Source organism: Echinops telfairi, unplaced genomic scaffold (assembly GCF_000313985.2).
Source record: "Echinops telfairi isolate 266 unplaced genomic scaffold, ASM31398v2 ScPeMD7_7418;HRSCAF=8456, whole genome shotgun sequence".
In the NCBI taxonomy this organism is placed as follows: domain Eukaryota; kingdom Metazoa; phylum Chordata; class Mammalia; order Afrosoricida; family Tenrecidae; genus Echinops; species Echinops telfairi.
Genome location: NW_022111318.1, coordinates 501,789 through 516,549, shown reverse-complemented (window position 1 = coordinate 516,549; position 14,761 = coordinate 501,789). Strand labels below are relative to the sequence as shown.

Genomic DNA, 14,761 nt, shown 5'->3' with positions numbered 1-14,761 from the left:
GGAACCCAAGAAGAAAGCGAATTTTGGGAATAATGAGGGCAACAAATGCATAGATGTGCTTTACACAATTGATCTATGTATTGTGATGAATTTTATGAGCCCCAATAAATTGATAAAAAATACATGAATTATTGACTTGCGCAGATTAAACTCTTAAATAACTGGACACTATTCACACAAAAATGGAAGTTGGTGATAAGGCAAATTTTTCAATAATATTTATTAAGAGCAGCAGAATCATACCTACCAGATTAATACATGTCATAATAAAGCAAGGAGGGCATTAAAATAAGAAGCATGTTTTTGAAAATATACTTTTGATACTTTGAAAAGTCCGATAAGCTTTTTAAAGCCTCCTCTGCTTATTCGAGCTTTCTCATTGGGTGCATAAATATTGGTAGTTGTTATGTGTTGGTTAATTGACCTTTAATCATTATATACTGCCCTTCTTTATCTATTATCATGCTTTATTGACTTAAAGTCTATTTTATTAAAAATGATTACTGCCACTACTGCCTTAATCTGATTACAAATTAATTTATATATAATTTTTCCACTCTTTAGTTTTTAACCTATTTATGTCTTCATGTCTAAAGTGTGCCTCCTGTAGGCAACATATTGATAGGTCACAGGGTTTTTGTTTGTCTGCTTTGTGTGTGTTTGTGTGTAGCTAGTTTATCACTCTCACTCTTGGCTTCTGCTTCTTTACTGGTGCATTTAATCCATATACATTCACTGTGGTTATTTATATGTATGAATTCAGTGCTGTCATTTATGACTCATGGTAACTCTGTATGACAGAATGAAACACTTCTCTGTGCTATGTAATCATCAAAATCACTGCCATGTTTGAATCCATTGATACAGCCCCTATGTCATTTAATCTAATTAAGATTCTTCTTCTTATTATCCAAGCCTCTACTTTACTAAGCATAATATTCTTCTCCTGGTATTGGTTCCTCTTGAAAACCTATCCAAAACAAGTAAGTTGAAATCATATCATCTTCACTTCTAAGGCACATTCTGGCTATACTTGTTCCAAGACAGATAGTTTGTTCTTCTAGCATCCCATGTGTGTTCGTCTGGGTAGGCTGGAGAAACAAATCCAGAGACATTCATATGTGCATAAGAAAGAGCTTTATATACAAGAACAATTGAATATTGAGAAAACATCCCAGCCCAGTCCAGATCAAGGCCATAAATCTGATATTAGCCCATATGTCTGATACCAATCTGTAAATTCCTCTTCAGACTCATAAAGCACATGCAATGATGCTGGATGCAGGACGATCACAGGCCAGTGAGTGGGAAGCCTTGTGGATCCAGTGGCATTGTAAGCATCTCAGCACTGGCAGTGCTCTCCACATAGCTTATCCATCTCTGAGGCGCTGGCTGCCATCAGCCTGTCTCCATGTGGCTTGTCAACAAGAATGTCTTGCAGGGATTGTGCCTTGTCAGTAAAGAGTCTCCAAGACAGTGAGCATGTGTCCCGCCTCCAATGAGCTATTTATCTCCTTAGTGCCTCCAAATGAGATCATCAAGCTGTGACCTGATTTGACAGGCTAAACTCCAGCCCTTCACTCTTAATCCTGTCAAATTGACAACAGATTATATAACTACCACAGACCACCCCTTGTCAATTTGACACTTTCATACAACACTTTAGCCATATAAAAATTTCAAATAAACAATAATAAAATCATATCTGTACCTAACAGGATAAAACTAAAATGTTTTATCAGGTGGCAATTAAAAAATGTGCCACTCTCATTTAAACATAACATTCTATAAGTGAACAAAAGAAAAATATCCTATGCCTCACAATTGCAGTTAAGTAACACCTACACCTTAATCCTATAATCCTATGACTATATTCCAGCACCTATGTAAATTTGGAAGCCAGGCACTTCATGCCTTTATCCTCCCCAATTGGGGTATCCAATTTCTATACTGCCCACTTACATCAACCCAGTGCTCTGAGGAGACTATCATATTCTTTGACATGAAGAATCTTCGAACAAATGAAGGTTTCTGTTGGAACCCTGTGAAATCTGCATCGATAAGCAAAGTCAAATCATGGCAGGCCATCCATTAAGTCTGCAGCAATATGTGCCAGTTCACAGGCTCAAATATCTTCTCTTCATCTGGTCAGGTTCTGGTCAACTCAACATGAGCTGCCTCACTTAGCCTCACCAGGGTGCCCATTGATCACCTTGCCTTTAGACGATGGACCCTGTCACAAATTCTCAACAACTCTAGCCCCCTTGTGCTGGTCATGAACTTCAGACCAGTCAACCTGCTCTCATCTTCTCCTCTAGTTCTTGTAAACCAGGTCCATGGGTGTCAGTGGCCAGACTCAACCCATCTTTATTTTTGCAGCATTTATTTATTGCTGCATTTCTCTCACTTCTACATAGCAAGTGCATCCAGGTGGTCAACTAGCAAGCATTTCAGGCTGCCCACAGGTACCATAATGTGTTAGTCCTGGTTGACTAGGGAAACAAATTCATGGACCCTCATATGTTTCTCAGAAAGAACTTTATATACAAGAACAATTGAATATTGAGAAAACATTCCAGTCCAGTCCAGATCAAGTTCATAAGTTGGATATTAGCCCATATGTCTGATACCAATCAATAAAGTCCTCTTCAGACTCAGGAAACACATGCAATGATGCCAAATGCATGGCGATCACAGGCCAGTGGGTGGGAAGTCTTGTAGATTCAGTGGCAGTAGAGGCATCTCAACACTGGTAGGGGTCTCCATATGGTTCCTCCAGCTCAGGGCACTAGTGTACCTCCATGTGTCTTGTCAGCAGGCATGCCTCACAGGGAGTGAGCATGTGTCCCACCTGCAGCAAACTATTTATCTCCTCAGCTCCTCCAAATGAGATCATCAAGCTATGACCTGATTGACAGGCTAGATTCCACCTCTTCATTCTTAATCCTCTCAAATTGACAACAGATTATGTAACTAACACACCATGGTATAATCAATATTCTTTTGCAACACCATAATTCAAAGGTTCTTCTTTGGGTTTCCATATTCATTGTCCAGCTTTCACATGCATATGGAGATATTGACTGTATCATGGTTTCAGTCAGCTGTACTGTAGTCCTCAGAATGCCATGTTTACTTTTAAACACTCTAATGATGTATTTTGCAGCAGATTTGTCAAGTGATGTCAAGGCACTTTTAAAATACAATGGGCTATTTTAAGCTTTGGAAGATAAAGGTGAATTTCTTGGAATAATCACAAAGAACATGTATAAATCTTTTCACCAAAATAATGAAGAAAATTAAAAGGACACATTAAGCACATAAACGACAAACAACAGGAAATGAAAATCGATGTCAGAAAACAACCCAAAATATTCAGTACAGAAATGAAGAGGAGAAGCAAAATGCTAACACCCCACAAAGTGTAATAAAATTGCAGCACTCAATTCATAACTGTCAATAATAACACTGAGTATAAATGGATTAAATGCACCAAAATAAAAGGAAGAGGCAGAAAGTGGCTTATAGGATAGGGTAGAAGTGCCCCATATGACTTTTTAGACTGTAACTCATTACATGAGTGAATTGTCAGATCTTTTTTCTTGCAGAGCTCTTGGATGAGTTCAAACCTCTGATTTTTGGCTACCAGTGCCTAATTATTGTACCACCGGGGTTCCTTATATTGAAACAAAAGCTCAAATAGAGGAGACAAATCTGGAGCACATTTGACACCTTTAAGCTATGTTCTTGACCCAGATAAATACCTTCACATTTCCTTTTGCAGTCACCTCTCATCTAATTTGTGCTCTTTGGTACGTTCTGGAACCTCTGAGTTACACATTAAACTAGTGTCCTTACTAATATGGCATGCCACATTATAAATAAGTTGATTACAAAGAAATTTCTTGTTATTGGTGATTCAGAAAAAAGCAAGCAAGCAAACAAAACAACAACAACAACAACAAGCTCCATTCCTTCCAACACACATAGCCCTGGCTTATTTGCAGTCTTTTTCTTTACTATAAACCACTGTCTAGTCATCGAAAGAACATGTTTTCACAGAAAGAAAAAAAAAAGTAAAAGGGAGCAAGAAGGAAGGAAAAGTGCTATGTGATTGGATGCCATCCAGGAGGTGAGTACATAGCTTTAACTGTAATGGAGCATAATGACAGCCTTTTCCTAAGAGAATCTGGGGCCAATGTTCACAGTTTCTGTTTGCAGTTTTATTGGGAGAAGTTTGTACTGGCTCCTCAAATAAAATGTTGTAGTATTATTATCTGCCAGGATGCTAACTGAAGGCATCATTATTTTTATATTTAAGACCTTATAAATTATATGGAGATTACCTTGACCAACATGCATATCTGAGAGGATGGTCAGGGATTTTTTTCCCCCTCTCTTAGGTCAGGTAGAGTGAATGCCTGTTTGTCTATCAATGACCAATTATGCATTCATAGGGAAGCAGTCTGCTCTCAGCTGCTCTTCAACTAACCATAGAGGAACAGGGGTAGCTAGATTAGAAGGAAAGGATGCAAATTAGCAGTGGTCAGTTGGAATTTGTATGGAAAATGTACAGCTGCCTGTTCCACAGCAAAGATGAATTGTGAGTTGACCAGTGCTTGAAGGACAGAGAAATCCCATCTTGGTAAGCAGAGATGGATTTGGTTTTTCAGCCTTTTCTCACCTTCCATATATTGGTGATCTCTACAGAAGGGAGAATGTATCTAGCTTTCAGACACTGATCAGGAGCTGTATAATTTCTGACTCAAGTCTCTGATTTGTTCCCAAACATTTGCTGAGAAGAAATAAATAAAAATTGTAAGACCAATGATGGCATCTGGTTGGGCATGAAGATGTTTATATTCCATTATTAATTTATCTCTTTTATTGCTTGTTAAAATGCATGCAGTTATGTTCTGTGCATAACTAGACTTATTCTGGGCCAATTTTGACTTCATGTGCAGGCCTTACTAGGGGAATTTGCTGTTACCACAAGCTGAGATGAACTGTTTCCTTTGTCTTGTCTGGTCACCTCTGACAACTAGGCAGCAAGTGAGAAAAGGGGTAAAGAAAAAACAACACAAAAATCCTTTCACTAGTTTGTTTTTTAAAAGTGCAATAATTAGGGCTAAAATGGCCATCATTACAGAATTAAAGAACCCTCTTCCATAGTCAAGTCTGACTCATGCTGTTACTATTCCAACACCTAGACCACGGCCCCACCAGGGCTCATGTTTTTAAAGGAATTAAGACAGTTTATAAATTCACAGGCTTTTAAAAAGCATTTGGACTATCTGATGAACTTGATTGTTTTTAACTGATATCTTGTAACTCTAACCAATATTTAACAGTCAATTTCCTTGTTTTCTAAGCACTGTACTCAAGCAGAATTGGTTGCCAATTTTGTTTCTGTACAAGGACCTTACTGTGAACATGAGTGTGAATGTTTATATGTGTAATGTCTGTGTAGTATGTAGATATATTCATATGTACCCACATTAGATAGCTGTATGTATATTTCTATTTATGATATGGTATATTATATGACTCTTAAAAGAATGACATTGATATTTGAAAAGACATTATATAAAAATTATACAAGATATCCAAATAGAAGAGAATAATAGAATCAAGTTGTTCCTAACTACACTAAAAATATCTATTTAGAAAAACTATAGTTATTTATCATTAGTTTAGTATTTGTAATTTTTCATTTCAGTCAAAGTTCAAGTGACACTCCCTCCAATTTTGCAGCAGATGCTTCCTTGTCATTGGTACACAGCTATCTGACTGTTCTGTATCATGTCTCCTTAAATACAACTCTATTATCTTATTTTTAAGAAATGTGTTCAATTTTTATTATTAAACATGAATTTTTAGATACATAAACATATTAATATACTCACTTCTGTGTTTACATAGAAGTCACCACACACTTGTTCTGTCAGAAAAAGAGGAAAGCTGTTTCTATCCATATTTAATATGTAAAGATATATTTTTTAAAACTTTTTATTGTTAATTGAGTGAAAGGTTAGAAAGCAAATCAGTTTTCCATTCAGTAATTTATACACATTTTGTTTCATGCCACTAACTTCAATCCCCGGAATATAAAATAATATAATTTATTTCCCTTTTCCCTTTTGTTCCCTGTTGTCATTCCTCCTTATTTCTTACCCTTCTGAACTTTGTGCTTGAGTAAATGCTGCTGTTTTGATTCTGAATCGTGCTCACCTCCATAGTGTTATTTTCCCTTTAATAGATCTAACTTTTGCTTGACTGAAAATTGAACCAAAAGTATGACTTCATTTCCAGACCTGAAGGGTAAATAAAGGGTATACTCTCAGGGGTTATACCAGTCTATATCTGACATTGGTGTCAAATTGAACTCGGTGTCCCCTACTGCCAGGCCAGTAACTCATTCCCTCAAGGTGTTTGAGTATGTCTAAGATTTCATAACTCTGCTCATGTGTGCTACATCATATTTATGGATAGATTGTCATCAATGGTAAATACACATGTACAAATATTCTCCGTCAAGACTACATATATTATTTCACACCCATCCAACCTGCATTTCTATCCATGCATCAACATGTATATCAATGTTACTGCAGGATTGTGCACATAACAACCTTTACTGCTATTGCCTTCAACGCTCTTCCGTGTGTCTTCCCCTGTCTCCATCCTTTTCTGCTGACTTCCCCCTTATTGTATATTACCTTCCCCTTCACCCAAGTTAATACATGTCTACAACAGTTTGAGCCCTCTAGCCACTATTTGGGTGAAAGATGAGGTTTTCTGTTCTCATATTAATAGCCTCACTTTCTGCAGTTGGCATGGGAGGTTGCCATCAAAATGGACAGTTCATGAAATCCAGGAAGGTGGTGCTGGTCCTGGTCAGACATTAGTCTGGATGCAAAGCAGTCATTATGAAGAACCTTGATGATGGTACCTCAGACTACCCCTAAATCCATGTTCTGGTGGCTGGAATTGACTATAGTCCTGCAAAGTGACAGGTGCCATGGGCAAGAAGAAAATTGCCAAGAGGCCAAAGATTCAATCTTTTGTGAAGGCTTATAACTGTCATCACCTCATGACCACAGGGTATTCCGTGACATTCCCTTGGACAAAGTTGTCATCAACAAAGATGTTTGCAGAGATTCTGCTCTTAAACTCAAGACCTGTCAGGGGCCAAGGTCAAATTAGAGGAGGGGTACAAGACAGGTAAAAACAAGTGGTTCTTCCAGAAGCTGCAATTCTACATCTTACTTGATTAAAATACCACATCCCCACCCCCACCCCAATCCCTTTGTCTAATTGCTACATGCATTATTAGACTGGGAAAAGGAACTGGGAAAAGGACCGGGATGAGACGTTGGGTGGTGGGAGGAGGGCTGAGAAACAAATAAATGCTAAACCTTAAAATAGATATATTTTACAGCCGCCGAAACCCACAGGACTTGTTCTATTTTGCTCCAGAGGGTCCCTGTGGGGTGTAATCAACTTGATAGTAGAGGTTTTTTTTGGTTTTACCCTCTTGCCAGTGAATTCCCCTTCCACTCATGGTAACCATCAAACCACGTTTCCTTTAGCGTGGGTGTTAGGCCGGGTTGACTAGCAACACAAATGCAGTTACACTCATAGATGTGTAAGAAAGAACTTCATATCAAGAAGTAGTTGTAGATCAAGAAGACATCCCAGCCCAGTCCAATGCAAATCCGTAAGTCCAGTAGAAGTCCTTAGGTCCCTCTTCAGATTCACACAGCCATATGCAGTGATGCAGCATGCAGGGATATTCACGGGCCAGCGGGTGCAACGTCATGTGGATTTAATGGTGGTGGCCGCATCACAGGGCTCTGGCAGCAATCAGGGTCAGGCAGCAGGAAGGGGAAGGCAAAGAGAGAGGGGAAGGTTCCCAGGAACCTCCTTATGAGAAGGCCACACCCACAAGGAGGCACCATCAGGCTGTGATCTGATTGACAGGTTGAATACCACCCCTACACTTTTATGAATCTAAAAGTTGACATGAAATTATGTAACTACCACAGTGTGGCAAAGTTTTCTGGACCTTTTACAATATTTGCCATTAAAAAACTAGTTTTTGACAAAGTGCTCTATCCAAATAGCTATGTGTTACAGAAGTTAATAAAGATAAAAACCTTGATTGAGTGGGGGGTACATTGAAGTATACTCAATTAGATAACAGTTACAAAGCGGAAGGTGACAGGATTCTGGTTGACCTCCTTTTGCAGTAGTTGACTTCCTTTGTACGGATGGCTCTAGGTAACAGGATTTTGGTTGACTATAGGTTCTATGGAATAATTTGAAAACATAGATGCAAAGGTAAAAAGGGGTCTAGGAGCATTTTCTGAGACTCAGCCAATCACTAAAACCACATATTTCCTCGCACATTTGATCATCTAGATACCTGTAGACGAACTTCTAAAGTTAACAAAGCTGAAATGATTTTTTTAAAAAAAAGGTCACGGGAGTAATAATGGAGTTAGATCTATATTGTATAAATCTGTTGGAGGAGAAAAATAAATAAAAGCAAAGAGTTTGTTGAAAGAAAAAAATTGATCGCATGTAAAAATGTTAAGTATATTTATGCTCATTTAACATGTATCCATTTAACATTAGTTTATTTTAACTCTAAATGCATTACTCCAACATTTAACCACAACTTGTTTTCTTTAACACCTATGTGAGTAAGGTAAGTAAATCTTCATTTTGCAAAAGAACTACTTGTTTCTAGATCAAAGATACAATGAAACTTTTTAATGAGGTGGAGAAACTTGGCCCAGAATTTAGTTAGGAGTCTTAGTCATGTTAGGGGTCTTAGTTTTCAGAAGGCTCTTCCTCACTCCAATCCAGGGCACTGGACCTCTGTATAACTGCTCTCTGAGCAGGAAGAGCCTCTTTTGAGGTTTTGGAGTCTCCTCACTGACGTCATTTCATTTTTCTTGCCCGGAACCCCTCCTAGCCTTCTGCTACACCATTCTCTAGTCCTGTTCTTCCACGAGTCATGTACCCAGAGCCAACCGAGCAAGGCATATTCTACTTCTACAGTCCTGGACCAGATTGGAATAGTGGTCCTGTCCTGCTCAGGATGAAGAAGGCCAGTGCACAGAATGGGCACATTGGGGAGGGAGATGAAGCCAGACGGCAGCTCAATCCTGAGCCTCCTTTCCCAGCAGCCCTCTTCTTTCTTCAGTGTGTCCTCCACACCCTTTTCATAGCTTGTACTTTGTTCCCTGGTCTACGTTGCGAGCCCCTCTCCCCTTAGATCCTTAGGGTTCATGGCTTGGCTGCCTGGTATGCTCAGTTCCTTAGGAACCATGGTTTGGGCTATTCTTTTCTTAGCCATACGATTTTAATTTATTATTATTATTCAGAATTAGGTGTGGGGGGGTTACATTTCTGACCATTAACTCTACATTCAGCAGCCTATCCCACTTCCTATCCCCTGATTTCCCTTTTCCCTCTTGTGGGCATCCATTCTCCCTTGCATCCAAGTCAACACCTCTCAGTCCTCGAGTCTATTGCTTCATTTTCCCTCCCTTGCTCTCCCTCACCACTTGGTACCCTCCGAAATTTATTCCCATTGATATTCAAGTTTTTGTATTGGTTTTCTTCTTTGTAGTAGTGGTCTCATCAAATATTTTTCCCTTTATGGTGGACTAATTTCATTCAGCATAATGTTCGCCAGATCCATTCATATTATGAGGTGCTTCATGATTTCAGCATTGTTTGTTTGTTTGTTTTAAGCAATGTACTGCATTTCATTCTGCGTACATACCAAAGTTTCTTTATCTATTATCTACTGATGGGCATTTGGGTTCTTTCCCTTTTCTTGCTATTGTGAATCATACTGCAATGAAAATGGATGTGCCATGTCTGTTCATGCTATGACTCTTACCTCTTAGTTTATATACATCAGAGATATTGCTGTATTATATGACATTTCAATTCTGAGTTGTTTGAGATAGGGCCATATAGCTTTTCACAATGGTTGCACATATTTACATACCCACTAGGAGTGTATGAGAATTCTATTATCTCTATATACTCTCCAATATTCCTTGCTTTCTGTTATCTTTTAAAAAAAAATTTGGCTGTTATGGTCACTGTAAAATGACATCTCATCAATGTTTTCGTTCACATCTCCCAGAAGGCTAATGGTTGTGAGCATTTTTTCAAATATTTATTAGCCACTTGGATGTTATCCTTGGTGTTCTCTGCCCATTTTTAATTGGATTATTCTTCTTATATTGAGACATTGCAAATTTCTATAGATTTTAGACATCAATCCTTTGTCCGTTGTATCATCGCCAAAAACATTTCCCCTAGTCTGTGGGTTCTCACTTTACTCTTCTGTTCATGAAGTCTTTTGATGAGCATGAGTTTCTTATTTTCAGTACATCCCAGTCTATTTTAGTAGGTCCCATATATTTTGTCTTCTATATGTACTTCCTCGATACTCTATAGGATCCTTCAGTTTGTTTTCTCATTGATGATCTTTATAGCTCTGGGATTTACATTTAAGCCTTGATTCATCTTGAGTTCATTTTTGGACACAGGTTGAAGTTTGGATCCTTTATCAATCTTCTGTAGATGAAAATCCAATTTTGCCAGCAACATTTGTTGAAAGAACTGTTTCTTCCCCATCTAATGTTTCAGTCCTTTGTAAAAGAGGACTTTTTTTTTCAGTCCTTTTGTTTCAGTCCTTTGTAAAAAAGATCAGTTGTCTGCAGGTGGAAGAATTTATTTCTGAGTAATCTAGTCTTCTCCATTGATCTATCTACCATTGTATATGTCATTGAATATACCAATATATATCATTGTACCAGTGCCCGGCTGTTTTGACTACTGTGCTTGTGTTTTGAGGTTGGGAAGTTAGAGGGCTCCTACTACTTTGTTCTTTCTAAGAAATGCTTTGCTTATCCTGGATATCTTCCCTTGCCATATAAAATTAGTAATTAGTGTTTCTACTTCTTTAAAGACTGCAGTTGGGATCTGGATTGGAATTCTGTTGTGTTTATAGATTATTTGGGTTTTACTGACATTTTCACAGTGTTAAGCCTTCCTGTCTATCAATATGGAATATTCTCCCATTAAAGAGATTTATGTAAGTCTCTTTTGGTTTCTTTTAGTAGTATTCTGTAGTCTTCTTGGTATATATTTTTTGTTTCTCTGGATAGGTTTATTCCTAAGTATTTCATCTTTTGTGTGGCTATTGTAAATGGCATTGTTTCCCTGATACCGTCTATGAATGCATGGCAGAATTCCCTGGTGAAGCCATCTGGACCTGAATTTCTTTTTTATTTTAAGTTTTTAATGACTTGATCTATTTTATTCTTTTGTTAGGGTACTGTTGAGGTTTTCTATGTCAGTCTGTGTTAATTTGGGTAGATAGTATTTTTTAGAAATAGATCCATTGTATCTAGTTTTTCTAATTTGTTTCAGTGTTTTAAAAAGTTTTACAGTCTTTCATAGTAATGTGCTATTGTTATTTTAAAATTCTCTTTGGTTCTGTTGTGATGTCACCCTTTTAATTCTTATTCTTGATATATGGATCTTCTCTTTCTTTTCTTTTGTTAAATTTGCCATTGATTTGTCAACTTTCTCAACCTTTTGTGAGAACCTATTCCTTGACTTGCTGAGTTTTTTTCTATTGATTCTGTCTTTTTGATTCATTTATTTATGCTCTAATATTTATGATTTCTTTTCTCTTGGTAGTTGAGGGTTTGTTTTGTTGCTCTTGTTCTAGTTGTTGAAGATGTTGGGTTAAGGTGCTGATTTGGGCTCTTTTTTCATGTGTGCATTTATTGCTATAAAATGCCCTTTGTGTCTCACACTTTTTGTGTCCTAAAGCCTCTGTGTATTGTCTTTGCATTGTTTCAAGGATTTAAAAATTTTTCATTCCTCGACACAATGAAAAGTCCAGGATGAGTGAAGCTATAAAAACAGCACTGGATTAGAGGCTTATTGAGGGCATGGCTTGCAGGGTAAGGGGAGGTTGGATGGAAATGGGAGCTAATAATGAATACCAGAGGGAAGAAAATGTTCTGGAACTGACTGTAGTGATGATTGTGCTACTCTTTTTAGTATGACAAAACAGTGGAAGTATATGATAAGTGAATCATATGTCAATAAAATGATTTAAAAATCCTTGATTGGCAGGTTTTTAAAAATGGTTTTTTTTAAAATCAATTTATTGAGGCTCATACAATTCATCACAATACATAGATCAATTGTGTAAAGCACATCTATACATTTGTTGCCCTCATTATTCCCAAAATTTGCTTTCCTCTTGGGTTCCCGGAATCAGCTCATTTTCCTTTTTTCCCCTCTCCCTCCCCTCCTCCTCCCCCGTCCCCCATGTACCCTTGATAATTTATAAATTATTATTGTATCTTATATTAATTACACTGCCCGGCATCTCCCTTCACCCACCCCCCTGCTGCCCGTCCCCCAGAGAGGAGGTTATATGTAGCTCCCTGTGATCCATTCCCCCTTTCTACACCCCTCTTCCCTCCTGGTTTCGCCACTGTCACCCCTGGTCCTGAGAGGTTCATCTGTCCTAGATTCCCTGCGTTTCCAATTCCCATCTGTACCGCTGTGCATCATCTGGTCTAACCAGGTCTGCAAGGCAGAATTGGGGTCCTGGTAGTTGGGGGGATAAAAATGGTTTTTTATATTTGAAACCATTGTCTTCTTGCCTACATGGTATCTGCTGAGAAACTGTGCTTATTCTTATTGATTTTACTTTAGAAGTAACTGTCATTTTTTCCCTAGCTGCTCTCAAGATTCTCTCCTTGCCTTTGATGTCATATGTCACAATGGTTTTCTTTTGAGATCTACCTCTCAGCTTTTTGCATAGTTATTTTTTCTCTCTGCTATTAGGTCAGTTTTCTTGCATGATTTCTTGTACTGTTTTCTCTGTAGATTTCCCTCCTGTTTTGTGATCCTGATTAAATATCAATTTTTCATCTTGCTGGTGTCCCACATAATTCTGTGGCTTTTTTGACACTTATCTCTTTTTGTTCGTTGTTTCTCTCATTGGTTGGTGTAGAATTTGTCTTCAAACTCACTAATACAACCTTCCATTTCTTCGATTCGATTCCATTGCTCTTTTAGTTTTATCTTATTCTGTTATCTTAGTATTAATCATCTGGGTTTCTACTTAATCTTTTTGTTGTAGGGTTTCTAGTTTTCTTATTTTCTTCCTTAGCCCCTTGGATCTCTTTAAGTATCTGAGCATCATTCTACTGAATTATTTTTCTGGTAATTGTAGAACTTTTCATTCTTCATAATATTCCTTTGGATTTGGGTATTGTTCACTTGTGTGTATTTGTTTTACGGTGTGCATCAACTTTTCTCCTGTCTCTGCATCATTATGACGTAGCTTGCAGGGTTGCAGGTCAGATCTGTCATATGGAGGCAGTTGACTTTGTCAAATGGTGCAGGAAGGGCTTAAGAGGCTGCACAAAACAAAAAGAAGATGAAAGGGGAATAAGGAAGAGAGAGCAGAAAAAGAGCAGAGAGTTTTAAAAAAGAAGAAACATTGTGGTAGCAATTGTACAATATTGCTTGATGAGACTGAACTATGTAATGATATGATATGTGTATTAACTCCCACTTTAAAAAACGAAAGAAAGAACAGGAGGAAAACCTACTAAAATTTTTATAGAGATAATAAAATATAATTCAGAAGAAGTATAAATTTAATAGGGATATTAAAATATTTTTAAAGGGAAGGAAAAGAGAAAGAACAAAAGAAAAGAAAATTGCTAGTCAGTAAAAGAAAAATATATATAGAGAAAAGGGCTTTAACAATAAAACACAAACAGTCTCTGAGCGGATTATTTCCTTGTCCCAGGAATTTTGTAGCTGTAGTCAGTGTGTGCACAGTGCAATCCATGCAAGATCATGATGGCATCAGGTATGTGGTTAGGGTATTTGTGAGCTGGCCAGGTAGAGAAAGTACCAGATAGGGGCCTGCTTGTAGTTGGGGTGTGAAGAGAGTACTGAGCCAGTGCCAGCGCCTCCTTGCTGGTGAGGTACAGTGAGAGCACTTGGCTAGGGCCAAGGTCTGCTTTCTCATTTCTTTATTGATTAAATCGTCTCAGCCTAATGCCCTCCAGGTCCATCAATGTTATGAGGTAAGTTCAGATTCCTTGCTATACTTTAATATGTCATGGTATTTTATTATGTGTATGTGTCAAAGTTTATTTATCCATTCTCCCACTGATAGGCAATGATCTATCTTGAATTCATTTTTTGTGTGTGGTATGAAATATGAGTCCAACTTAATTTTTATGAAAATGGTATCAAGTTTTCCCAGAACTATTTGTTGAAGCGATTATTGCCCATTTAATGTATTTAAACCTTTAGTCAAAGATCAGCGGTCCATAGGTGGATGGATTTACTGGATTCTCAATTCTGTTCCATTGTTCTATGTGCTTGTCATGAATACCAGCCTGTTTTAACTATTGTGGCTGTGTAGTAGGTTTTGAGATTGAAAAGCAAGAAGTCTTTTACTTTTTTCTTATTTAGTAGTGCTTTGCTATCTATGGTCTCCTTCCTTTCCATATATAGTTGGTGAATAGTTTTCCCATCTTTTAAAAGAATAATGTGGAAATTTGGATTGGGATTACATTACATCTGTAGATTGCTTTGAGTAGAATTCAAATGTTCACAATGCTAATGTGGCAGTTACATAATTTGAGTGAAGGGGTGGGGTTTAGCCTGTCAATCA

At 37.7% G+C, this 14,761-nt stretch overlaps 1 pseudogene; it reads left to right on the top strand.

Annotated features, from left to right (window-relative positions):
- Window positions 1–6,863: 6,863 nt before the first annotated feature.
- LOC105979914 lies at window positions 6,864–7,277 on the top strand (annotated as a pseudogene).
- Window positions 7,278–14,761: the final 7,484 nt, after the last annotated feature.